The 27,441-nt window shown below is 37.9% G+C and overlaps 1 long non-coding RNA gene and 1 pseudogene across 1 annotated transcript in view; one reads left to right on the forward strand and one right to left on the reverse strand.

Moving 5' to 3' along the window:
* The window catches only part of LOC138177470 (uncharacterized), a 110,495-nt gene that overhangs the window by 68,265 nt on the left and 14,789 nt on the right, over positions 1–27,441 (forward strand). The window contains exon 3 of the long non-coding RNA XR_011172505.1: positions 12,899–12,968. This is a non-coding gene — a long non-coding RNA (uncharacterized lncRNA). The remainder of the gene's footprint in view (positions 1–12,898; positions 12,969–27,441) is intronic.
* On the reverse strand, positions 17,919–19,012 carry LOC138177478 (UAP56-interacting factor pseudogene; annotated as a pseudogene).

Here is a 27,441-nt window from a genome sequence, read left to right on the forward strand (position 1 = left end):
AATAGAGGATTTTCAAGCATTCTTGATGAAAAAACCAGAGCAGAACAGAAAATTTGGCTTTCAAATATGAGAAGCAAGTGAAGCATGAGAAGGCAAACAGGAAAAAGAAATCATAAGAACTTATTAAAGTTGAACTATTTACATTCCTACATGGAAAAATGATAATTTTAACTCATAAGACTTTTCTCAGTATGAGGATAGTTGAAGGTTTTTTATATATATATATGTGTGTGTGTGTGTGTGTGTGTGTGTATGTATATGTATACATACTTATATGTCTGTATAGGAGGGTGTATGTGTATATAAATATATATGTGAGTGTGGGCATATGTATGTTCATGTATATATAGACAGAGGGCACAGGATGAGTTGAATAGGAAGGGATGCTATCTAGAAAATAAAATTAAGAGGTGAGAGAGGAATATATCAGGAGAAGGACAAAGGGAGAAATAGATTAGAGTAAATTATCTCATATAAAAGAGGCAAGAGAAAACTGTTACAATGGAGGAGAAGAGCAGGAAAGTGAAAGGGAATGGGTCAACCTTACTCTCATTGAATTTGACTTAAGGAGGGAATAATATACACACTCATTTGGGTATCTTATCCTACAGGAAAGTAGTGGGGAAGGGGATAAGAGGGAGGATGATAGAAGGGAGGGCAGATTGGTGGAGAAGGTAGTTAGAAGCAAATGCATTTGAAAAGTGACAGGGTCAAAGTAGAAAATAGAATAAGTGGGAAACAGGACAGGATGCATGGAAATATAGTTAGTCTTTCATAATATAACTACTATGGAAATGTTTTGCATAACTACATATGTATAACCTATATTGAATTGCTTATCTTCCCAGTGGGGGTGGTTGAGGAGGGAAGAAGGGAAAGAATCTGGAACTCAAAGTTTTAAAAACAGATGTCAATTTTTTTTTTACATTGGAAATAAGATATACAGGCACTGGGGTATAGAAATCTATCTTGCCCTTCTAGAAAGTTAGGGGGGATGGGGGAGGATATAAGAGAGAACAGATTGGGGGAAGGGGTATTCAGTAGGCTTGCTATTTTGGAATGGGGGTAGGGGAAAGATGGGGAGAAAAATTTGTAACTCAAAATATTGTGGAAATGAATTTTGAAAACTAAAAATAAACAAATAAATAAAAAAAACAGAAAAAAGAAACATTGATTGACTCACCCAGGATCACACCTAGACAGTATCTGAGGCAAGATTGGAACTCATATAGTACTCTAACCACTGTGATACCTAGCTACCTTAAATATTTACATAGGCCAAGTTCACTTTGGGGTATATTTTACCCAGATCTATTCTTTGGCTTGTATCCCCACCCAGAATTTTCTCTTGGACCATCAACATTCTGTATTCCTATGAAAAAAGGGAAAAAAACATTCACCTTCTAAGCAAGAAGGAATTCAAGCTATTAACACAGTAACTTTAAGAAAAGCTTTATTAAACTCAACAGAAAATATAGAGCACTCTTAACCAAATCTGTGGACAATCAAGGCAACTTTCTGTCAGCAGTGTGGATCCACTTGACCCTGTGACCTACACATTCCTCAAGGCCAAAATAAATGCTTCATCCATATTAACGTTTTGAAGAATTTGTTGTCAAGTAAATCTCATACCAAGGTCTCATCACTTTCTACTAAGAGCTTAAAGTGTAGAGCAAAGAGAGAGATTGTGTAAGACCTAGGGGACCAGACGAATGTACTCAGTGCATCCTATCATGCAAGCAGAGTTAGTGGACATTTGCTGCCTGTTGACTTTAGGGGACATTAACAATGACTTTTATGTTTAGATAAAGGCTGTTTGGTTAAGGTTATTCCAACTTCCTGGGAAATGGATCAAGATTGTTAATGATGCACATTGCTTAGGTGTCCCCTCCCCACTTCCATCTACTTCTTTCATCTCAGGAAGAATATGAATATGTCATTGTTCAAGTCAAGGGCAATATATTTAGCTGTAAGAAATGATCATTAGGCTGCTCATTTATTAACTTCTACAAAGTACATGGCCTTTGTGCTCTTTAGAGAAGAACTGATACATAAATCTCACCATCAAGTAAACAGTGCAACTTGCCCTGAGTAGCTTTGCTCAGGCTCTCTATTTCTGAAATGAGAGGCAAGTAATTAACAAGATAGGGAAGAGAAACCAAGTGATCCATCATGACTTGTCTGGGTTGCCTTGTTATTGGTACGAGCTCTTCATTTGACTCCCTTGGTGGCATTCCAACTGATGCCTCCTTGAAGCCAGTATCAGAGAAAACAAAGAGAGCTTCACTCCTTTCCATGTGTGCCTGGTGAGTTTTCATATTTATATTCAGCACTGACAGATCCTAGTTGGACCTCAGACAGTAGGATCATGGATTTAGAGTGAGAAAGGACCTTAGAGGCCTTCTAATACAGCCTCATTTTATAGATGAGGAAACTGAAGCCTAGAGAGGTCATGTGATGTAAGTCTTGTGGCAGGCCTGGGATAGCAACTCAGGTGCCCCAGGACATTATGCCTAGTGTTCTTCCTCTTATACAGCGTGGTATACGCTCTGTAGCCTAGCATATGATGCTGCCTGCACCATAGTAAGAGGTAGAGCCAGGACACAAGCTCCAAACTGAGTTCTCTTTTTACCACACTGCCCTGCTTGCATCCCCGTGTCTTTCTTTGTCATTCATTGTAGGTGGATATGATGTGGCTCTCAATTTTATCAAAAGATGGCATGTTGGCCAATTTTATCCCATGACATGCCTATTATCATTACAAGGATCTGTCTGTCTATTCCTCTCATGTTCAGACCCAGTCCTAGATGCCTAGGAAGGGACACATAAACAGAAAAGAGAACTAATAGCTCAGCGAGACCCAGGAAGATTCAGGACACAGTAACTGGGAGGGGCACTTAAATCAGTGAAGATAGGGTAACACTGCTATAATAGGGACTCAGTTGAAACTGCTTGACTTCTCAGAGTGACAGGGAAGGGAAAAATTGATGGAGGTCAGCCTTTAGGAACTAGGAGGGGCATTCTGTAGAGCAAGGGTTCTTAATCTGGGGTCCATGAGTAATTTTAAGAGCATTTGTAGACTTAGATGAGAAAGAATAATGATGTGTTCATTTTCACTCACCTTTTATTCCCTTTGTAATCCTCTGTATTTTATTGTTTGCATTTATAAACATGCTTTGGAAAAGGGAAGAGGTTAATAGGCTTCACCAGATACTTCCCAAGGGTTCCAAGACACAGAAAAGGTAAAGAAACTGTGCTCCCAAGAGAGGCCTAGGACCAGGCATGGAGCTCCAGGAATCATCACAAAATCTCAGAAATTCAGAGTTGGAAGGGACAGCAGCAGTCTGACCCATCCCTGAGGAAAGCATCCTCATTACAACACACAAGTGACAGTCATCCACAGTTTGCATAATGTCCTTCAACTAGAGGGGCCTACTATGTCCAGAGGGAGCACATTCCACTTGGAGACAGCTATAATTGTTAGGAAGTTGCTTTGAACACCAAGCCAGAATTTGTACTTTGCAATGTCTACACACTGCTCCTTTGTCTGTGCATTGGGAACAAACAGACAAAAAAATGCCATTTCTCTTTCACGTGCTAGCAGAGTAGATCAAAAAACCACAATCCTACAATATGTTGTTTACAAGAAACACACTAAAAGCAGAGAGGCACACACAGAGTAAATCTAAGTGGTTGGAGGAAAATATATTATGCTTCAGCTGAAGTTTAAAAAAGTAGGGGTAGCAATCCTGATCTCAGACAAAGCAAAAGCAAAAATGGACCTAATTAAAAGAGATAAGGAAGGAAACTGAACATTGCTAAAAGGTAATGTAGACAATGAAGTAATATCAGTACTAAATATGTATGCTCCAAGTGATATAGCATCCAAATTCTTTTTTTTAAAGCAATTGGGGTTAAGTAACTTGCCAAAGGTTACATGGCCAGATCTTTTTGTGTGGGTGTTAAGTGTCTCAGGCTGGAACTGATCCTGGGTCCTCCCGACTCCAGGGCCAGCGCTCTACTCACTACATCACCTAGCTTCCCCTAGCATCCAAATTCTTAAAGGAAAACTTAAGTGAGTTATAGGTCCAAGACCAAATAAGAGATAGAGAATGTTACTAAATGTAAAATAGACCATTTTAATTAATTAAATTAAAAAGCTTTTGCACAAGCAAAACCAATGGAACCAATATTAGAAGAAAAGCAGAAAACTGGGAAACAACTACAGCAAATTTCTCTGATAAAGGCCTCATTTCTCGAATATATAGAGAACTGAATCAAATTTATAAGAATATAAGCCATTCCCCAATTGATAAGTGGTCAAAGGATATGAACAGGCAATTTTCAGATGAAGAAATCAAAGCCCTCTCTAGGCATATGAAGAAGTGCTCTAAATCACTTTTGATTAGAGAAATGCAAATTGAAACAACTCTGGGGTACTACCTCACACCTCTCAGATTGGCTAATGTTACAAAAAAGGAAAATGATAAATGTGGAAGAGAATGTGGGAAAATCGGGACACGAATGCACTGTTGGTAGAGTGAATGACGGGTGAATGTAGATCAAAGCATACTTTTTTTACTTTATTCTTTTTGTGGTTTTTTATGTTTCTTCTTTCACAACTGTGACTAATATGGAAATATGTTTTACACCATAGCACATGTATAACCTATATCAAATTACATACCATTCTAGGCAGAGGTGAGGGGAGGGAGGGAGAAAAATTTGGAACTCAAAATTTGTAAAAATGAAAGCTAAAAATTGTTATGTAATTGGAAAAAAAATTCTGTTTTTAAAAAGAATACAATTGAAGACAAGACCCCAAAAAATTATATCATTTGATCTTTATAAGAACCCTGAGAAGAAATACTATTATTATCCCCATTTATAGTTGAAAAAACTGAGACAGACAGAGGTTAAGTGACTTTTCCATGTCACACAGCTAGTGAGGCCAGATATGAACTCAAGCTTTCCTGATTCCAGAACCAATACTCTATCCAATGGGAAACATAGCTGAAATATATGTCTTTAATTAGTTCAATTAAATTCAACCAGCATTTCCTACCCTGAAGGAGCTTACATTCCGATAGCAGGAGCAACTCAGGTCCAAATGAACGGTACTTCAGCAACGATAAGGTAGAATAGGATGGGGACATGGAAGGAATGGGACTGCCATGTATGGATACAAGGAAGCTGAGAGTGATGGCCAGGGAAGCGAGCTTTGGCCTGGGCAGCCTACAGTTCAGAATCACAAGGATTCTGGGTGGAGCCACAGGGCAGTAGGTTGTTATGCCCTTTAAAGTAGCATCACTAACGCTGAATTGATTATAAGTTCCTTGGTAAGAGGTGGAACACTGGGAGTGGGAGGACACATGTAGCAACAGGGAGATGTCGCATCTCTGCTTCTCTCTGATAGTCACAAAATGTCTTTAAGGAAGCCTGGGGCCTGGATGGAAATGCATCTTTGAGGTGCTTATCCTCCAATATTCAGTGAGGTGAGTCCTGTCCCAGGACTCACTCTTTAGCTGTTTTTTTAAAGTGATTGTTATTTTTAAAGAAACATGCCTAAGTGTTTTAGTTTGTGATTTAGGAAATACTAAAAGCTTTATTTTGGAAAAGTTTGTCTAGTGAGAGATTCTAACTAGAAACTATAAATAAGTATATTAAAATGCATATTATTAAAAATACTGACTTGATGACTAAAAAGTTGTTTCCATAAAAGCTACATTCATTCTTGATAGCATTAGAAACATAGGAAAGAGATGTTAAATACTTCATTTTCTACTTTGCATATTGCATGAATTTCTTCTTTTGTGTTCATCTATAGCACTAACAATTTGTGGCACAAGAAAATTGCGCTCTTAAGTGGACAAACCCATTCTCATCAGTAAGGCATTTCTGAGAAGTGGTGCTTGGCTTAAATGGGCTGTTACAGAGACCACATTGGGGTCTTGCTGTTTCTAAGCTCCTGTCATGTGTTTGGCCCTCGGTCAAGGACTGAGGTTATGGTACAAGTTTTAGGCACATGCTTGAGTCACTCACCTTCAAGAAGCTTGTCATTTTTTGGATGAGAGAGAACTAATAAGCATAAAGAAATGTTCACATCAGTCAATCAGTAAACATTCAATAAGTGCCCACTGTGGTTGAGATCTGTGGGAAATCATCAACGGAGGGAAGGTGCTGCATAATTCAGGGGATTGGTGAGGCTGCCTGTAGAAAGTGAAATCTTTTCTGGGACTTGAAGGTAGTCAAGGAAGCCAGAAGTTAGGAAAAAGTCTCATAGCAAACCATCAAGCTGACATTGTACTGAGGGTTCTTAACCTGGACCCCTTGAATGTCTTTTTAAAAATGTTTTGATAACTCTTTCAGTATAATTGTTTTCCTTTGTAATGCTATGGATTGCATTTTATACATTTAAAAGCATTATTGTGAGAAGGGGTTCATCGATTTCACCTGAATGCCACAGTAGTCTAGGATGTACAGAAGTTAAAGCACCCTAGTGTAGTGCTAGGGGCAGTAGGGAAAGAGGAGCTGGGAGATGGATGATGACACCATTGAAAATGGAGTGAGAAAGTAGATGGAGGCCAAGTCCCATGTTCCCTTTGCTTTGTAGAAAATGATGTACACAGGAATGAAATGCCATCCAATATGTCTCCTGGAGACTGCTGGCTCCCACTCTGTAAATGTTCACGAGGTGGGAGATCTCCCAAACAAGAGTACAGGAGGAAATCTGGAAGAGCTCTTGTCAGCTCCCCACCGAACAGCAGCTAAGCAGTGGGGAGTAGAGCAGCACTTCCCCTCATCCCCCACTCTGTTTACGATGTCCTATCTCTTATGCCATGAACAGAGGAGGCATCCAATATGGCATGAAACATTAGCACAAAGTGTGCTGTAGGAGTATTATTGCCTGAGACATTTGAAAGTTTAAGCAAACGTAACCAGAAGCCAGAGGCTTCTAGGGACCATATGAATCCCAGGAACTGAGATCTGTTATCTTCTGGCCGAAGCTATAGCAAGGTCAGTAGTTCATGGGACCTCCATCACCTTATTTTAAGGCAGCTCCTTTAAATGTCTCAACAAGCTAATTCCAAGGTTTTCTCTGGAGCAATTAAGGAATGGCTACAAAGGAATGGATCTCCATCTCTTAGTTGGTGATTTTAAAATCAACTTTTTAAAGATTAATTCAGCATCTATCCTAGCTCTTCCTTACCCTGACTCCAAACATAGAAGTGGAACGACCCTCTTAGCTACCGTTCTTTGCTGTCACCACAGTGGTATCCCAATGAAACCTCCCTTATTTTCTATGCCTTCTTTAACAAAGGGTTAGGTGTATACTTATTTTTAATGCTTCATTGGCTCTTCAGTCTCATCATTCTTAGCACTCAGTCTACCAGGTTACATCCCTACTCCCTCATGATCTTTCATACTGTGTAATTCTTTCCCATAGTCTTCCATCAGTTCTCTCTGGAAGATTAACACAATGGACAAGAAGACTTCCTTTTTTTAAGATTTTGTGTATACTAATGCAACTCATGAACTGCATCTCCTACCCTTCCCTCTCACTGCCTGACTGGCTCACCTCCTTTTTTGGCCATATATAGTCTTTATAGTGTCTTTTACTCAGCTTCTTCCATACAAGTCATCATGGAAAGTAGGAATCACTTTATTTGGATCTTTTTTGACTTATCATTTCCTGACACATAGTAGGTATTTGGTAAATGCCTGATTGATCGATAACAGATGATGTTTTTCATAACCTGCTGTGTATCTCTCTATTGCCTTTGGGTCGCCTGTAATTTTTATACTTTGGAAATCATGTATCTTATTATTTCATAGACTTCTAACATCACCAGAAAAATGTTGACTGAATGAGGCTGAAAACAGAGGTCAGGACCACGATGGCAAGGGCTTTAATCAGTGATGTCCTGGAGCCACCTGAAATTGGCTCAGGAGAGCCCATTGTTAAATTTTCAGTGGGAGTATTTACACCTCACAAGTCAGCCTCAGCCAACACTAGAAATGGGAGCTTGATTTCTTGTTTTGTTGATTGACTGAACTTAAGAAAGAGATGGAGAAAATGTTAATAATGCACATGAAATTGAAAAAGTATGTCATGGGTCCAGTTTTGGAGAACCAGTTGTTAAATATTTACCAGTACTTCCCTACCTTTAACTGTCAGGTAGCAGGCTTTATATTTGATCTTAAAAGAAATAGAGAATCATCTGACTTTATATTAGGAGAGTGATACGATTAACTTGCACTTAAAAAATTACATTGCAGTTGTGTGGAAAACGTATCGGGAAAGGGAGGCTGAAAGCAAGGAGGCCAAATAGAGACTCTTGCAGTTGTCTGGGAGGTAGGTATTGACAGTATGAACTAAGGGGGTGTCTACATGAGTAGTGAGGTGTCAGATAAAATTGAGGCTGTGGAGGCAGAAATGAAAGAATTTGGCAACTGAGCAGATATTCCAAGTAAGAGCTGAGACTAAAGGATGACAAGGATTTTGAAGCTGAGTGTTTGGAAGGATAATGGGGCTTTCTAGGTGTCCAGATATGAAGTTCGAAAGGTGGGCAGGGGCGGGAGGGAGAGGGAATGATTGATTGGTTGATGTTGTAAAGACTTAAATATAGGCATGATATAACTGAGACTTCTAGCATAATATCCATAAGTGATCCATAAGTAATCCCCTTCACTGGAGGTCTTTAAGCAGAGACTCAATGAGCATTTGTGGATATGTCCATTCCATCATAAATTTTGAGGTGTCAGGGATCTTTGAGCATAATTTAAAGAGGAGGAAGAGGAGGAAGAGACAGAGATCCATCGGGGTTTAGGGACTTGCTCAGAGTTCCACAGGGAATAAGTTGGAGATCTTGGATTTGAACCTGGGTCCTTTGACTCCCAATCCAACTTTCTTCTACTCTCGATTGCTCTACTCACTGGCTTCCTTTTCAGGATTGAGCTAGACCAGATGGACTCTGAGGTCCTTTTGCACTCTGTAACCTTTTCCTTCATTTACCTCCTCCACACTGGGCTCTTCTGGGTCATTTATTTCTTTGGGCTGACAAAGTGTGGTCATTAGTGATCAAGTTTAGCAGGGATCCTGCTGTTTTTCTCCCATGAGAATGAAGGCTGTTTCCACATTAGCACATCTGAATGTTGTAAAGGAAGTTAATTTGATATCTTTCCAGCCTTCAGCAGATGCTTTCTGTTGCCATCTCCAAACTGCTAGCTAATTGGGATGAAAAGAGATGTTTGAGTGACAGCAGCAGGCATTGAACCACGCTTTTCTCCAGAGTGTGTTTGTGCTGCCTTGGACCCTTTTGGAGCTTGGATTTATTTAATTTTTTTTATAACACATGTAGGCAGAACTGGGATGCACCCTTTTTGAAGCTGAAATTGGTGCCTTTTGACTCTAATTTGTTATTAGTCCATTGTGTATCTATGGGGGGGGGGAATTCTTGAAATAGCTGTGTCATAGCTAACAATTAGTTTATTCTATTTTCTCACAGAGGAGAAACTGGCAACTTTGGGAGAACTGCAAAGGCCTCGAATAATGTTCCTTGGCCTTTACTCATTTCATTATAGCTCTTTCCAACTTGCTTAGTTATCGGCTCCCTGTGCAAATGAAGGTACAACGAAAGCTCCTCTCCTCAACTTTGGCACCCTCTCCTCTGTGGCTCCAAGCTCCTGGCCATCTCACCACTGTCTCCTTCATGCTTTTTTTCATTGCAACAATTACAGTTCAGCACATCCAACATTGCATCTCTTGCTTCTATGCATTTGCCATGCCCAGGATCATATAGGTAATAAGTATGTGGCAAAGCTAGGATTCAAAGCTGGGTCCTTGGGCTCAAAATCCAACACTCTTGAACCCACCTCACTTTCCCTGAAGGCTCCTTTTAGGTAGTATCTCTTCCATGAAGCCTCCCTTGCCTCAGGCCTCCAACCTGAAAGTGCCTTTCTCCTCTTGAAATGATCTTGTATCTGGTGATCTTTAAAAGCATCTTGTTGGTAGGAGCTGTTTCCTTTCTGTTCCCCATTGCCTTGTCATATACTGGGTGCCTGTATTGGGTGAGGACAGACTGACTTCATACTCCTCTTCTGAATCAGTGCTTTCAAAATTACATAGAAAGGAGGGGGCCGGGGGCAACTAGGTGACACAGCGGCCCTGGAGTCACGAGAATCTGAGTTCAAATCCAATCTCAGACACTTACTAGCTGTGTAACCTTGGGCAAGTCACTAATACCAATGGCCTTGCCTTCCCCCATCCAAAAAAAAGAAAGGGGGGGCACTAAGCCATACATTTAAATGCCTGTGGGCAGCATATTGCCTTAGAAAACCACATATACCATTACCTATGTTCTAATGTATTTTTATTTATTTTCTTAAATATTTCCCAACTACATTTTAATCTGGTTTGGACAGCACTCACTAGGGAATGTTGAATGTTGAAGGCCACATCCCCGTGTTTGACATCTCTGCTGTAGGTCACCGTCCAGGGAAACCAGAGAGCAGAGTAGGTCTGGTTCCCAGGTCAAGGCAAAGTCAGGTGCCAACAATCTCAGAGTTCATCAGGTGAGAATTGAGAGTGAGGCAGAATTCAGGAGGTGAGCTCCAGGCATCAAAAAGGCTGTTCCTATCTGAGCATGATCTCTCTGGCCTGAACCAAGTGTTCACAACTCTTCTAGAACACAAGGCATGGCCAGTGAGGGATAACCTTTATTTGAACCTGGTCCAGTTGAATAAACTTGAAGATAAGGATCTGACTCAGTAGCTTGGTCAGCCTTGAGGATTATGAAGGGTTGGCAATTCTAGCATAAAGTTATTTATCTGGACTGATGACTGACAAGCCACCTTTAAGAAGGAATAGGAAAAACATATTCTTAAGCTGATAGGAGGATAGTATGGCAATGAGAGTACTCCATTTGGAGTCAGCTGACCTGGAACTAAATTTTACCCTCACTACTGCCCCCATTGCAATTTTGTCTTTAAGATCATGGATTGGAATGGATGACCTCTAAGGCTTGTTCCTGCTTTACATTTCTGATGTTAGAATCCCCAGCCAAGCATGAAAGGGCCCTATCATGGTCTCTCTGAAGTCCTCCCAGAACAAACTTACTTAGCTTTAATCTTTTGTGATCAGCATTCAGTGCCCTATAATGTAAAGAAATATTGGGATTTTGTGCCCAGCTTCAGGGAGTTGTTTCTCCATCAGGACTTGTAGCAGGTGGGCAGGAGGATGGGACCCTGGGGCAATCTCTTGTCTCTTCCCATACTAGGGGCTAGAAATAAAGAGAGAAAAATGAAGCCTGAGGAGGTGACTTTCTGAAAATTTGATGGGGCTCAAAATATGAATTTATACCACGAGTTTAAAGATTTTATTTGGTAGGTACAAACCATTCCATCCATGTTTTTCTGCAATACTAGCAGTTACACCTGAGTACCAGGCTCACTTATGGTTTGGAGTTATCTACTGGGAATGTCATTCTTCACCAATAGTAACAACAAAGCAGCAAAACCTTGTCAGTCAGCAAATCCCAGAGCAGCACTTGATCTAGTTAGAAGGAAAATAGAGCAAATATATGTGTATTATAACATATATGTTTACATATATTATACATACATATACACACATACATGTATATGTATTCCCTCCCTCCCTCTTGCCACTCTCCTTCCCTTCCACCTTCCTTTTCTTGTGCTTTCCTTTTCCCTTCCTGACTGCCATCTTTCACCCGCTCAGATCACATTTTTCCTTTCTCTCTCATGATTTTCCCCATCTTCCGGCTCCAGGGACTTGTATATCTTTAGAGATGGAAAGCTTAACCTCTCCATCATTTTACAGAAGAGTAAACTGAAGAAGAGAGAAATAAAGTGCTTCGTCCCCAAAAAAGCTGGGGTTGGAATTTGGTCCCATCCATGACTCCATCTTTGGTCCAATCTCTTCTATCCATATCCTAGCTCAATTTTTTCAGGAGTTCCCTTGCACTCTGCTTGGAAAGCAAAAGAAAGCACTTTTATAGACACTAATGAGAATGAATTTTTGTCTTACAATGATGACTAATTTTATTTACAAGAGTCTGTAGCATGGCATAAGAGAGAAAGTGCTGAACTTACAATTAGGAAGGCCTGCATTCAAATTCTGCTCTGCATACTTATTAGCTGGAATGATCTTGGGCAAGTCATTTCCCTTCTGAGCCTCAACTGACTCTCTGAGACTATATACAACTTGCCCAATTGGTCCTGATCTGCACAGGTTGATGAAGCTTCCTCATTGGAAATGCCCTCTGTTCCTGCAATCCTGGGTACAGTTCTCCCCCAGTTATTAAAAAGCAAATGAAGAGTTTGAGGAACTTTTCATCTTGCACAGGGTAACACTTAACTCCCTAATCAGTGAGCCAAACTTCCTTGGATGAACAAACCAGCCCAGTCTCCACTGATGGTTCTGAGGAATCTTTTTGCTTAAATGGAGCATGAACTGGAGGTCTTTACCATGCCTAGCAAAAGCCTGGGGAAACGAATAGTAATAGAAAACAACGACTACTGACGTTCAGTTCTGATAGTGTTTCACATAGATCATCTCATTGGAAACTGTTAGGTAAGGGCGATTATTAGTCCAGGAAACTGAATCTGAGAAGCTGTGACTTGCCCAGCTTCAGATAGCAAGTAAGTGTCCAATTCTAGGCATTCCTGACTCAGCTCCAGCACTCTCTCCATGACCCCCAAGGGAATATGGCAACAAGTGGCACTTTTGGAAATGGAAGCTTGATCTTTGTATCTTTGGTTCTTTTTATCTTACCTAGCTAAAGGGGACCGGGAGAAATGCTTTCTTATAAAATTGTAAGGATCCCTTTACTGTAAAGATATATAATTAAATGCTCTTCTTTTTTGTCATTAGGAAAGAAACTTCTCATTGACTTTGTGAATAGAAATTTGAGTGATAGCAGCTACTTGGACCAACTAAAGAGGTGAGGCTATACTCCCTAGCAATTAGAACTAATCCAACCCTTGAAATGTAAGGTCACATTTTCAATCTGGCCTCCAAATTTTTAAGTTTACCACATCTTGGGCATTCTTTAGCTACATTTGCTCGCACAAATTCGGCAATTGTGCCTGATTACTGCCATTGCATGCCTAATTGCCTTCCTAATAATTACATGATTACCATAACTGCATGCCTAATTACCAATTACCTAATTATCTCCAATTGTCTGCTTGAATGTTAAAAATTGTGAACAGAAAATTAGAGGTCAGTGTTTCGAAAGCTGGACAGAAATTTCAAAATTTGAGTATTTCCTACCATCACCATTATAGATCAACATACCAAAGAGAAAAATGCCTCCATGTTTCCCTAAGTCAAATCTCAGTCTTGTTTCCTTTCTGAGGCAATTTTGGTGTAACACAAGAGAGAAAACAGATCCTACCATTCCCAGCACCTGTAATTAAATAATTGTGCCCACAGTGAGTATGAGTCATGAAACTGGTATTACGTTCTGCAAAGTTTGAAGAAGAGGGGAATTCTCTCCAGTGAGCCACTATATCTATATTTATTTTAATTTATATATTATTAATTTATATATTCCATATCTATATTTGTTTAAAGTTTTCACAGGCTGACCTGGGTTTTTCTTTTTTACTTGACTCTGAGGAAGCAAAATGAAAAGTGCTTTGAAACAACTAGAATCTTGGCGGATGAACAGTGAAGTATCTAGTCAGCACTGGAAAAGAAGGGATGAGTAGAAGGCCAGGGGAAAAAAATCACAGTCTTGAGTTGGAGGGCACCAGCACTGAGTGTTACTTCCTCTAGACTAGTGTGTCCTAAAATGACCCATGTCCTTCCTGAAACAGAACTAAACACAATAGTCTGCCTTATTTTGGATACAGATAGTTTCCCCCCCCCTCCCCCCAGACTGTAACTCATCCTCTTCTGTATGGCATGGTTCCATTACTACTACCCTATGAATAAGCTGTCCTGCCACGCCTTAAACACATTCTTCCCTTTTAGAAACCCTATTCATCATCATGGTTCCCCTTATCAGCTACCTCTGCTATGACATATTCTCTGATCCATCTCTATATTAGTGTTTTTGCCTCCCCAAAGGACCTTCTATTTCCTGATCTGCATCTATGTTGGACCCTTCCAGTAGAGTGTACGCTTTTCAATGACAAGAGCTCTTTCATTCTTATCTATATTGTAAGGACCAGCACTGAGCCTTGGATATGGGGGGTCTTTAATCCATGGTTCTTGAATTGAACTGAATCTATAAATTTGACAAACATGCTATTGATGTCTGCAAAGAAGGTTTTATAAAGAACCTAAACAGTGCAGGGTCTCTTAGTCAAGAATAATCCCAGAACCTGAAAAAAAAATAGAATTTTATTAGGTCATTTGGCAAAGGAGAAAGCCAGAATAAGGAGTGACTCCCTCATCAAATCTTTGTGAGGTTATATCATATAGAATTTAGAAAGAGTACCAACACACCAACTGTATATAAGCAGGTAGGAAGTTTCCAGAAAAGGCAGCTTCTAGGCAAGGTCACTTGATATATATATATATATATATGTATATGTATATGTATAGGTGTGTATCTATATGTATGTATGTATATATATGTATATATCAGTAAATAAGTGTAAGCATTCAGTATAGTTTAGGGAACCCAAAATACAAGTTAGTGGGGAACCCCAAACAAACTTTGGGTGAACCAAGAACAAGAATTGGGTGAGATACAAGCATTCCGTGCAGCCATCTAGTTTCTCTGGAGCATTTCTAAAGTCAACTTGACCTCTATTGTAAGCTTTTAGTTAGACAATTTTCTAGCTACATAAATCTAGGTTCAAATGGCATTAATAAATGATAAAGTTTTTTCCCACACGTCAAGAACAAATCCCTCCTTCTATGTCAACATGCATCCATTAGTTATTGTTCTTGGGAGCCAATCTTTCACCTTGGCCTAATTCTAGACAACTGTAAGATGACCTAGCCTACATCTCTTTATTTCATGCAAAAGGATGCCCTGAAGGGAAAAAATGTCAAATACTCTGCTGAAAAACAGGTATAAAATGTGTCTAGCATTCCCTTGATCTGCTGGCCTAATAGCTTTGTCAGAATGGTCAATGAGATGAGCTTGGCATGATCAGACTAAATCTGATCATGTGAATCTATCACTCTTGATGGACCCCTGTGGGTTCTTATGGGTCACTGATTCCATATCTATATGCTCACAGATCATCATTTTGAGAATACATTCAGGAATTTTACCAGCAATTGAAGTCAGTCCCACAGGCCTATAAATTCAAGACTCCATCCTCTTTTTTTAATTGACACAATACTAATCTATGTGAATTTCTCTACCACCTCACCAGTTCTCCATTTTTTAAAAAAAGATCAGTGAAAACAGCTCCAGAATTACTTTGGTCAGTTCTGGGCCTGGTGACTTGATTTGCTCCAGGGAGCTTGACACCCTTTTACAATTTGGTTCATTTAACTTGAGTTCCAAATGCCTCTTTTTTTCAAATCTATAACTTTTTTTAATGAACAGCTTCAGAATCGTTCCAAATGTAATAAATTTTCCAAAAAACAAACCCTAAAAAAGGGTAAAGCACCTTCTCATTAAATACAAACTTTCTTTCCATGATTCACTGCATCAATATTTTGTATTGATCTTGATGCAAAAATAATTTTATATTGCATCCTGAAACATAGAAATTGTATACACTGAAACAATATGACAAACACCAATTAGCTGTTTCAAGTCCAACAGAGGGAACTTTTTTCCCCTTAGCAAAACTGATCATTTTCTACGTCTGGTAAAAGTCAATACTCAACTTAGTTGTAGGAAAAACAAATTTATATTTTTAAAAGAAAACTTTAGGTTGAATAATGTTGTGGAAACATTAAGACAAAAAGCTTAAGAAACCAAAACTAGTCCTGTTGCTTGATGTACTTAATGTCAACATCTAATAAGGGATTTCAAAATAAAATTTCACATACATTACTTTTGTAGAATCATTTACAAGACTAACGCCATAGGAAAATAAAAAGACTTTTTACTTCTCTTTCAAACTTTTTCCACAAAATATGATGGCAATGAATTTGTATGCACATTTTGGTGCTTTCTTTCTTTTTTTTTAATCATCAATCAACCTGGGCCACCCTTAGTTTAAAATCCATTGTTCTTGGATTGATTTGTATCTAGGAAAATGATTTAAAATGGGTCCTTGGCTACTATTGGAAGCATAAATGCTCTAAGAGTAATTTTCATTTACTTGTGGATTCCATGGCTGTCTCTCTATAATTCTTCATCAGTATAAACAAGGAAGTTACTCTCAGTCAGACTGACTTCTTTGGTATATAAACATGTATGGCACCTTTCTATCACTAGCTTTCCAAGAGACCAAGGAAAAAATACAGGTGGGGCAGAAGATGGGGGGAAAAGATAAACTGAGGAGATGGGCTGAAGGAAAAATTTCTTTTTATGGGAAAATAAAGTTAAAATGCTAAATGTGATCTAAAATCCCTATCATTAATTTTTTAGAATGCATGGCACATCACAAAATGTGAGGTTTAGAAATGAGAAGATCTTGACGAAATGTTCCTCTGTATTTTGGCATCACAGCAGTCATCCCTCAAGCACATGCTTGGTGCAACGGAACCCTGAAACCCAAATGAAATGACCATTTCTGTTGTGTTTGGATGACATGAAGTTCATCACACATAGAAAATAAGGTTATATCTTACCCCCTATTTAGTATCTCGTTTTTCTCTTTGACAAGTTTAAGTTTGTGTTTAATGAATATAAAATCTAATATCCCAGAAGGGAAGGGTCAGTACTTTAAGGATATTCACTTTATTGTGGGGATTTCTAACAAGGCAGATTCAGTTTATGCCAACTGCTTTAAAATATGATTTGAATACCTGGTCATAGGTACATGTCTCAGGCCTATGTCCAGTCTAGTTAATATCTATGACCTATATGTGAAGCTTCAAGTCCCATCATATATCTCTTCAACTAGCCATTCTTTGAATCATTTCCTTTTTCACTTCCTTCACTTTATTAAAACCTAAAAGTGAGATTTTTATAGTCGATATTCTCCCCCAAGGTCCCTATTAGGTATTATGAGAACATGCATTTATAACATTTAAATATACTGAGACTAATGCTTGGAGTCAAATTGTTTGCTTATATATTCACTTTTTTTTCTTTTTGGAGGGCAATTGAGGTTAAGTGACTTGCCCAAAGTCACACGGCTAGTGTATCATGTGTCTGAGGCCACATTTGAACTCAGGTCCTCCTGACTCCAGGGCCAGTGCTCTATTCTCTGTGCTATCTATCCACCCTTATATTTTCACTTATTATTCTCGAAAAGTAAAAGGGTATAATGGGACATATACTTCTTTATGGACCAATTACCTAAAAACACCTTGATTGAGGAGAAAATAACAATGATTTCAAGTGTACATATGCACACATTGAAACTCTGAACTTCTTGATGGACTTTCTGGTACCCTTGCTGATGAAATTAATTCCATGTTAAATGCTAATCAGAAAAGAAATAAACCAATATATACTCATACCTCTTTAAAAAGAGATTTACGATGGGCACATCTAAGCATACTGAATGCATAGAGGAAAGAAAAGCTACCCAACAGCACTATCACAAAAATAACTTCTATAGGTCTGTTATATGAATGTTGCATAAGGAACCAGAGAAGAATCCTAAAATTTTATCATCCAGTTAAGTCCAATTAGAGTCTTCTGTCAGACCAAAAAGGATACCTTCAAGAATAGATCAGGATTTCCATGTATCTTCATAACTAAAAAAATACTATTCTAAAGTAAAAGCAATAATAGTTATTTAGATTTGTCAGTATCAAAATAATGTTCCATGGAATTTCTGCAACATGGTTTCTTCTATCAACTCAACTTTTCAAACAAGTACTTGTCACTAAAATGTCCCTTTGACAGAGGATCTAGTTCCCCAGTTAAAAAGATGCTTCCTGTGTTCTGAATGAGAAACATTCTTTGTTCCTTCAAGATTCTAAATTACGTATTCAAAGTCTGTTTCCAACACTGTTTATGCCAGATTGTAAGGGCACTCCTTTAGGAATCCTCTCCTCTTCAGGGAGAATCCTTTTTCATCAGAAATGATGGTATGAGTTAAGCAGGGTCTTGAGCTACTGAAGGATGAATTGCTCTAGGAATGTCTATGGACATAGTCCAGATTCCTCTGTTTGTGTTAGAAGTTTGCCATTGATGAGTTCTTTTTTTTTAATAAAGCAATTGGGGTTAAGTAACTTGCTCAAGGTTACATGACCAGTTATTTCTGGGTGTGGTGCTAAGTATCAGAGCCCGGATTCGATCCCCAGGTCATCCCGACACTGGGGCCGGTGCTCTTACTCGCTGTGCTACCTGGCCACCCCGATGAGTTCTTTTTGCTGTTGGTTTGTCTAGCAGTTGTCCTGGGTGCACTTGGGCTTGAAACTAAATCTTCTGAAAAGAATTTAGTACCACTGCTGATGAAATTGGAACATTATTCCTTTTGCTTAAGTCACTAGGCATCCTGAGAACTGGGATGGATTTTCTCTGCATTTCATTTTGTCTCTGAAGGTTTATCTTCCTTTTTAACATTGGATGATATTGCTGTATGTTCTTCTCTCTTAGAGGTGGGGCTGCGTGATAGGGATGATACCTTTATGAACCCAATTTGCTTTTTGAGCTGCCAGGCTAATGATAACTCCATAAGAATGTCTTCTTCCAGGGCCCATTCTTCCTTTTTGACCCAAACCACTTTTTACCAAAACCGACCTGCTTTTGTAGTCCCCATCTGGCTATTCTCATCCTGAATTTTTGCTACCAGTATGTTTAAGTTTCCTATTCAATTTTGGAAAATTCTGCTTTCTCTCTTCCTTCTTATTCAACTTGATGATATCATCCAGATACATATCAATTTTATCAAGGTTTGCATGGCTACTGATATTCAATGGCAGCAGAGCCTCCACCGTGACCATATCCCAACATGGAACCTATTTATCACTTGCAGTATCTTCACTGAAATTTGCCACTGGGGAAGACCTGTGTCTTAACCTAGAACCTCCCACTAACTCCCCACTGCCTCTTAATAATTTGTGTTCTATCCTTCTCAACCTGAAAAACATTCTTCTTGGTAGATAAAAAGGAAGCAAAACAAAAGCTGAGTAGTTACGTCTTCTCTCATGATTATTGACCAATCCTCTAGCTGCACTACTATTCCTTCTTTCAGCGTTGCCTTTTTCTCAACCCACCTAAAAAGCTGACAGAGGGAGGTATAGCAAAAAATGGCAACTTCTGCAAGATTCTTATAAATCTCAGAAAAAGTGTCCAATGAAGATTAGTCAAGACAACATATAAACATCATAGGAGACTTAACCTGAAGTTAGGATATGCAAAACATTTGTAATATTGGGTAAAAAGTACCTTGTATTGAAAGAACTACTAGGCAAGAGACACATAAAATTACAGCAAGATAATTTTGTAGTGAAGTGGGATAATGGAGTAAATAAAAGTAGGCCATTAAAAAAGCAAATAGAAATAATCTAAACAGATCCAAACTTTTGATAAAAGTTTTAACAGTATATTGTTAACATGAAAAACACTTGAAACAGAGACATACCCAAAGGTAAAACAAGGGGCTAGAGCAGAATCTATTATGCATCAGCTGAAGTAAAAATAAAAAGACAAGGGTAGTGATCATGATCTCAGACAAAGCAAAAGCAAAACCAGAACTAATTAATAGGGATAAGCAGGGAAACTATATATAGCTAAAAAGAACCATAGATAGTGAAGTAATATCAATACTAAATCTGTAGGTACAAAGTGGCATAGCAACCAAATTTTTTTTTGCAACCAAATTCTTAAAAGTTAAATGAGTTACAGGAGGAAAGAGTAAAAATTATACGAGTGGGAGACCTTGACTTTTCCCTATCACAGGTAATTCTCACCATAAACTAAATAAGAAAGAAGTCAAGGAGATGAATAAAATCTTAGGAAAGTTGACATGATAGACCTCTAGAGAAAATTGAATGGGAATAGAAAGGAGTTTACCTTTTTCCTATCTGTACATTGTCACTTCACAAACATTTACCATGTATTCAGACATAAAAGCTTCACAAGCAACTGCAGAAAAGGAAAAAAAATTATTAAATGTACCACAATGAAATATAAATTACATTTAATTTTTAAATCTGCCATGGAAGCAAAGATTTAAAGTTAATTGAAAACTAAAAAAATATTCCTAAAGAATGAATGGATGAAAGAATAAATCATAGAAGCAATCAGTAATTTCACTTAAGAGAATGACAGCAATTTTTGGGGGGGATTCAGTAAAAGAGACAGAGTAGACTGATGAATTGGACATACATCAACAACAACAAAAAAACAACTAGAAAAAGGACAAATTTAAAATCCCCAATTTAACACCAAAATAAAAATCTTGAAAATCAAAGTAGCGACTAACAAAAGTACAAACAAAACATTGAACTAATAAATAAGACCAGGAATTTATTTTATGAAAACAAAACTAGCCCACAATAAAATGGATAAACCATTGGTTAACTGGATTTAAAAAGACAAACAAGAAAATCAAATTGTCGGTATCAAAAATGGAAAGGGTGAATGCACCACTATTGAAGATGAATTTAAGGCAGTTATTTGGAGTTATTTTGTCCAGTTACATTCTAGCAAAACTGATCATCTAAATGAAATATTTGGATATTTACAAAAAATAAATTGCCCAGATTAACAGAAAAGTAAATAGAATACTTAAATAACCCTTTCTTAGAAAAAGAAATTGAATAAGCCATCAATGAACTACCCAAGGAAAAATACCTAGGAACAGATGAATTCATCAGTGAATTCTAGCCAACATTTAAGGAAAAATGAATCCCTATGTTATATAAACAATTTGAAAAAATAGGTAAAGAAATCCTATCAAATTGTTTTTATGATACAAATATGGTTTTGATACCTAAAAAGAGAAGGAAAGCTATAGATCAATTTCCTTAGTGAATATCAATGCAAAAATTTAAATAAAATACCAAGAAGGTGATTACAGCAATATATTACAAAGATCATATACTATGACCAAGTGGGATTTATACCGGGAATTCAGGCTGTTTCAGTATTAGGAAAGGTACCAGTATAATTGATCAGACCAACAACTAAAACAATATGATTATATCAATAGATGCGGAAAAAGCATTTGACAAAATAAAATCCCATTCCTATTCAAAATGCCAGAAAGCATATGAATCAATAGAACATTTCTGAAAGTTATAAGTAGTATCTATCTAAAATGAAGAGCAAGCATTCTCTGTAAATGGGACAAACTTGAAGCCTTCCCCATAAGATCAAGGTTGAAGCAAGAATGCCCATTACCACCACTATTATTCAATATGGTACTAGAAATGCTAGTTATAACAATAAGAGAAGAGAAAGAAATTGAATGAATTAGAATAGGCAATGAGGAAACAAAACTCTTTGAACATAATACGATGGTATACTTGGAGAATGCTAGAGAATCAATTTAAAAACTAGTTGAAACAATTAACAACCTTAGCAAAGTTGCAGGATATAAAGTAAACCCACATAAATCATTATAATTTTTATATGCTACCAAAAAGAAAAACCCAGCAGGAAATAGAAAGCATAGAAAGATAAATTCCATTTAAAATAACTGCAGATAATATAAAATATTTGGGAGTCAATTGCCAAGACAAATGCAGGGATTATATGAACACAATTGCAAAACACTTTTCACACAAATAAAGCCAGTTCTAAACACTTGGAGAAATACTCACTGTTCATGGGTAGCCTGAGCCAACAGGATGGAAATGACAATTCTACCTAAAATACTTTGCTTATTCGGTGCCCTCACAATCAAACTACCAAAGAATTATGTTATAGAACTAGAAAAAATAGTAATAAAAATTAATCTGGAAGAACAAAATATCAAGTATATCAAAGGAATCAATAGAAAAATAAGGAGAAAAAGGCAGCCTTGCTGTTCCAGATTCAAACTATATTGCAAGTGGTAATCCTCAAAAGAATCTTGTACTGGCTAAGACATAGAGTGGTTAATAAGTGGTAGAATAAATTAGATACAAAATATGCAGTAGTAAATAACCATACTAATCCAGTGTTTTATAAACCCAAAGATCCAAGCTTATAAGGTAAGAACTCAACATTTACAAAAATTGCTGGGAAAACTATAAAACAATTTGGTAGAAATTAGGCATAGACCAACACCTCATACCATATACCAGGATAAGGTGAAAATGAATAAATGGTTTAGACTTAAAGTATGATATCATAAGTAAATTTGGGGAGTGTAAAAAAGTGTACCTGTCACATCTATAGATAAGGGAAGAGTTTATGAACAAACAAGGAATAGAGAGTATCACAGGATGTAAAATGGATAATTTTGATTACATGAAATTAAAAAAAAACCTTTTTCACAAACAAAACTAATGCAGCCAAACTTAGAAGGAAAACAGGACATTGGGGGAAAACATTTTATAGCAAATTTCTCTGATAAAGGCCTCATTTCTCAAATATATAGGGAACTGGGTCAAATTTATAAAAAAAAAAAATAAAATCCATTCCTCAGTTAATAAGTGCTCAAAGGATAGGAATAGTTATTTTTCAGAAGAAGAAATCAAAGCTATCAATTGTCACATGAAAAATTCTCTAAATCACTACTGATTAGAGAAATGCAAATAAAAACAACTCTTTCAGATTGGCTATAATGATGGAAAAGGAAAATGACAAATTCTGGAGAGGATATGGAAAAATTGGGACACTAATGCATTATTTGTAGAGTTGTGAACTAGTTCAAATATTCTGAAGAACAATATTGGAACTATGCCCAAATGGCTATAAAACTGTGCATACTCTTTGACCCAGAAATACCACTACTAGGTCTGTATCTCAAAGAGATCATAGAACAGGGTAAAGGACCCACATATACAAAAATAAGTATAGCAGCTCTTCTTGTGGTGACAAAGGATTGGTAATTTAGAGTAGGCCTATAAATTATGGAGTGGCTAGACAAGCTGTCCATATGATTGTGACAGAATACTGTTGTGATATAAGAAATGATGATTGAGATAACTTCAGAAAACCTGGAAAGACTTATGTGAACTCATGCAAAGTGAAGTGAACAGAACCAGGAGAGCATTGTACATAGTAACAGCAATAATGTAAGGATGAGCCACTGGGAAAGACTTAGCTCCTCTGATCAAGATAATTGTCTATTTATATGTTGCCAAATGGTACTGCTTGGTTATGTGACCACTTTTTTGCCTTGATATATAATGTCATCATAATCACAGTCAGAGATGGGGATTCAATAGTCTTCTGGCAGTCCCTTAGTTTCAGGGTGGTACAGAATTTGACATTCCAATCTGGGTTCAAATACCAGTTCTGTCACTTCTTTTTTGACCATGGGCAGATCATTTAACATCTCCAAATCTCAGTTGATTTGATGGCGTCTAAGCTCCTTCTCAATTCCTTTTTTTTTGCTTTCTGGAGAGGGAAGGTAGGGCAATTGGGGTTAAGTGACTTGCCCAAAGTCACACAGCTAGTTTTTTTTGTGTGTATGTTAAGTGTATGAGGCTGGATTTGAACTCATGTCCTCCTGACTCCAGGGCCGGTGCCACCTAGCCACCCCACTCCTCAATTCTACAGCTTTGAAGCTATGGAATCCTAACTTGGAATTCCTCATTTTGGAAAGCTCTTATTTTGTTTGTGGCATTATACTTTGTTCTTCCTTCCTGTATTCCAGGACTTTGACTTCCAATCAGTTTTATGTTCTTGTTACGATGCCATACCACCTTTCCTACTGAGGGCCAGACCTGTAGCTACAGAGAGGCTGAGCAGCAGAGGGTGGGTTACCCACTCATAAATTCTCTTGGTGGAAACAAAGTACAAAGAGGAAGACCAGTTCTGTTGCAGTATAGAAGTTAATTAGAGGTGTTCCCACACTAATCAAACCATGGGTCTTTGAAAATCTCTCTCATATCAGCTTAGCACATTCTTTTTTAAAATTCCTTAATAAAATAGGAATGTAAAAAATTACAATGTAGTTAATTAACCTCATCTGTTGGATTTAAATTACAGTAAAAGCCTCGGCTCTGTGTCTATAGGCATGACTGGTTGGATATCCCTGTGAGAGGCAGCATTTACACCAGGGGGATGTGGTGACTCACGTTTATTCCTCTCTTAGGAAGTAATGTCTTCTTTTAAAATCCATAAATCTCTTCCTCTTTTCCCTCTTAACTTCCCTCCCTTGTGTGGACACTCTTCATGGCAGTGGAATACATTTAGACCTCCAAGAATCTGTGATTTCTTCTCTTCATAATAAGAAGGAAGTTGGGGGTGGGGAGTGGCTCTTTCCAGATTCCTTCAGTGGGCAAATGAGAAACACGTGGATTGGAATAGACTTACATGGTCCCAAAAGGACAGAATACAAAAAGAGAGTAAAAAGCAATGGAAGGAGACTAACGAACTAGTGTAACTAAAATTAAACTAATTCCCAAAGGTGTAAGAAAATGGCCTTCTGAATTGTGCCCAGATTCAATAATGAAATAGCTTTCAGTGACTCACAAGGTCATAGATTTAGAGTTGGAAAAGTGTGAAGCCATCTACTGCAACCTCCTCATTTTACAGATGAGGAAACAGAGGCCCAGGGAGATGAAGGGATTTGCCCAATATCATTAATCATCGAGCTGGTATCAGCCCTAGGGGATAAACAGCCGAGATGCTTCTGATAATGATAAAATGAAGTTATAGCAACTAAAGACCAAGGTAGATGGAAGAAAATAATGTGAGAAGTGTGGTTAAGGGATCTGAGCACTTAACCTGAAGTCTCAGGTGCTACTCAGTTTGAACCCTGGCTCTTCTGCTTACTGTCTTTGTGACCTTGGGCAAGTCATTTTGCACTACAGCAGGATGGAAAACAAAGAACCTGGATTAGCTGACCTCTTTGACCATTGCCAGCTTGAGATCTGAGATACTGGTATCCTGTTTCTATGGTCTGTTTGCACTAGCATGATTCATAAAAACAGAGAGAATGAGCAAAATCATTCAGAAAAACCAGGCCGGGTACATAGACTGTAAGGACAGAAATGAGTCTCTTTCCTCCTACAGGAACAAGTTGGTATTTACAGAATTAAGAAATACAACATAATTGGAAATGGGATAGGGACTTAAAAACTGGGGGATGGAGAGAATGGGGGAAAATCTTGTGGAAGAGGTAATCTATACAAATCTAAGCTGTTAATTTTATTATCAAACAAGGAGATACAAAGGAATTGGAAATTATGGTGAGAAAGAAAAAGTACGTGTTGGAGTGACTAGACTAGAATACTAGGAAGGGGGAGAAAGAATAATCAAAGACTGTGAATGGAAAGGGAAATATCCTAGCTGCTGCCTAACAAGTTGTGACAGTTTCTGGTGTGCATGATTCAGACTAAAAGGTGCCCAGCCAGCACCCCCACACTCCCCTGGAGAGGACAGAGCAGAGTTGGAAGGCTGGCACCAGTATCATATTCTACACCTTCCTCATGCTGGGAAATGTTCAATTTCACTAAACCCAATTTAATGAAATAATAGAAAAACTTTGGATGGTACCTAACCTTCCTGATTATAACAAGAAAACATCTTCCCCAAAAGCTCCTTTTTAGCCAGAAAAGAAAAAAAAATAAAAGCAATTAGGCAAGAATTGGGGTTACTGCAATCCTAATTAATGAAGTGCTGATGTCTTAACAATTACTACAGTAGTAATAGTTATTTTATCTTAAAGGGGAAAAATGACCCATTATTTTTACTTGTTGGAATTCAACTTTGCATACAATTTATGTTAAGTGAAAGACTTCTGCCCCCAAACCTTTGTGAAATTACATCCCACATGCAAACTAATTCAAAGTCTATTATAAAAAGATTAAGAGAAGAGAGAAAACTATCATTTATGTGATAAAACAGAAACTGAACAAAAATAGTTCTGGGATTCGGTGATAACGAATGGGCTATAGAACCTTTGAATTCCCTAGATGGCAAAGTTAATATTACTCCATACTAATGGTATATCTGCCACCCATAAAAACTTTCTTTGTACATGCAGCTACCATTTTTAACTCCCAATTACACAGAATCATATAGCAACAACATTTTGTAGTGGAGAGAATGCTAGGTTTGGAGTCAAGATGACCTGAGGTTTAAGCATCACCTTCATACCTCCTAGCTTTTTGACTCTGGGCAAGTCATTCAACACTGACGTGCCTCAGACAATTTCCTAAGACTTACTAGGTCACTGTATCCATGGAGGCAGTTTTCATTTTGTGATGTAATCTCAGATCTTTCTGAGTGTTTAAATAGCCCCAGAATTCTAGCTCCACCAAATCCCAGAATTGAAAGGGACCTCTGATGCCATCTAATACAAATGAGGTCTGAATAGGAATCCCCTTGAACACACCCTGTGGAGTTCACTACTCCCACCACCTCCCTTCCAAGGCTATTCGTTTCCTTTTCCCTGTCCCTTTTAGATGGCTTTAATTATTAGGAAGTGTTTTCTTATGTCAAGAAAAAAAATCTACCTGTCTGCTTTAAACCTAAGCTGAAAAGATAAGGAAAACGTAGCCACAATTATATTTACAAATGATTACAAAAGATTTATTGTGTTATTACTTGCAGTTACATGATTCTTTATTCTCTTAGAGATATTGGAGCAGCTCTGCTATGAAAACATGGAGCTTTCAGTCATCCTTCTCTGGGTCCATTTTGAAATCTTCTGATTCAAGAGCTGCTGGGATTTGTTCTTGAATTGAAACCATTAGTTCATACATATCTAGACCCTTCAGAAAGAAACCCAGCAAAACACTGACAAAGCTGAGCCAACAGTGAGGGTCTCTCTCTGTGGATTTGGCCTTGGAATTGTTTTGGTACCAGGACTCTGGTGTCCCTTGGAGTTTTTTACTTCCTTCCCATGCCCCAGAGGTCTATTCACAGGCTATGGAAGAGGATTAGGCTGAATTCTCTGACAATTTCCAGAATTCTTTTATCTTCTTAGTTACTTGGGAATCATGAGATCGTTGGTTTAGAACTGGAAAGAATCTGAGAACTCTTCTAGTCCAAAATTCTCATTTGCAGTTAGAGAAATAGAGGTCCAGGAATGTGAATGTCTTGCATAAGGTCATATTACAGGTAATAAGGAGAGAGCCAGGATTTGAACCCAAATTTTCTGATTCCAAATTGTGTCCTTTTAACTGAACAAGGCTTCCCCCTAATCTAAATAAATAAATAAAACACAAACAATAACAAAAATATATCCTGAAAACTCATTATACATCTGTTTTGACCATGATTATGCAAGGAATGGAGCCCATGGGGAACTTAGTATGTCTTT

The sequence above is a fragment of the Petaurus breviceps genome, unplaced genomic scaffold (genome assembly GCF_028583685.1).
Source record: "Petaurus breviceps papuanus isolate PSGF00001 unplaced genomic scaffold, PetGlider_PUasm1.0 90417, whole genome shotgun sequence".
NCBI classification, from domain to species: domain Eukaryota; kingdom Metazoa; phylum Chordata; class Mammalia; order Diprotodontia; family Petauridae; genus Petaurus; species Petaurus breviceps.